Source organism: Sinocyclocheilus grahami, unplaced genomic scaffold (genome assembly GCF_001515645.1).
Source record: "Sinocyclocheilus grahami isolate Dianchi unplaced genomic scaffold, SAMN03320097.WGS_v1.1 scaffold15196.1, whole genome shotgun sequence".
Classification (NCBI taxonomy): Eukaryota; Metazoa; Chordata; class Actinopteri; order Cypriniformes; family Cyprinidae; genus Sinocyclocheilus; species Sinocyclocheilus grahami.
The window spans coordinates 1,779-2,273 of NW_015515640.1; the positions used below are offsets into that span (position 1 = coordinate 1,779).

General features: G+C 37.0%; 1 long non-coding RNA gene across 1 annotated transcript in view; it reads right to left on the reverse strand.

Annotated features, from left to right (window-relative positions):
* Positions 1 to 42: 42 nt before the first annotated feature.
* LOC107579189 (uncharacterized) overlaps positions 43 to 495 on the reverse strand; it is a 2,128-nt gene continuing 1,675 nt past the window's right edge. Inside the window, exon 2 of the long non-coding RNA XR_001608445.1 lies at positions 43 to 162. This is a non-coding gene — a long non-coding RNA (uncharacterized lncRNA). The remainder of the gene's footprint in view (positions 163 to 495) is intronic.

Consider the following 495-nt stretch of genomic DNA (forward strand, 5'->3'; position numbering starts at 1 on the left):
GCACGCTGAAACCCCTTCCCATCCACAGAGGCTCATCATAGCTTAGTTTGGGTTTTCATAATGATTTCCATTCGTAGGTGTCTCTTGTAAGGTGGTGTGTGGGATCTCTGCCTCCTTCTGTGGTTCGACTTTCTTTTTGAAGAAATCCGACACACAGAAAACCTGTAGGGCGTGAGAGGAGGTGATATGATTGAGGTTTACAGTCACAGTGGCAGAGCCTGAAATGTCAGTGTTTAGTGCTTATACAGTACAACAGAAAATATAAGTCACTCAAACCCCTATTTATTTCTTCTGTGGAACCAAATTAAATGTGTATTAAAAGGGACTGGAGCTGACAAAAAAAAGTTCCAGAAAATTAAGTTAAAAATATTTTGATCTTGTTTTGAGTTTAAATAAAATTGAGAGTTTAGCTGAAGAATTGCAAACTGATGCAATTATTTTTAGTTCTAAATTTAAGCACTCTAGACATTGATCAATTCTATTCAGTGCTGTTAA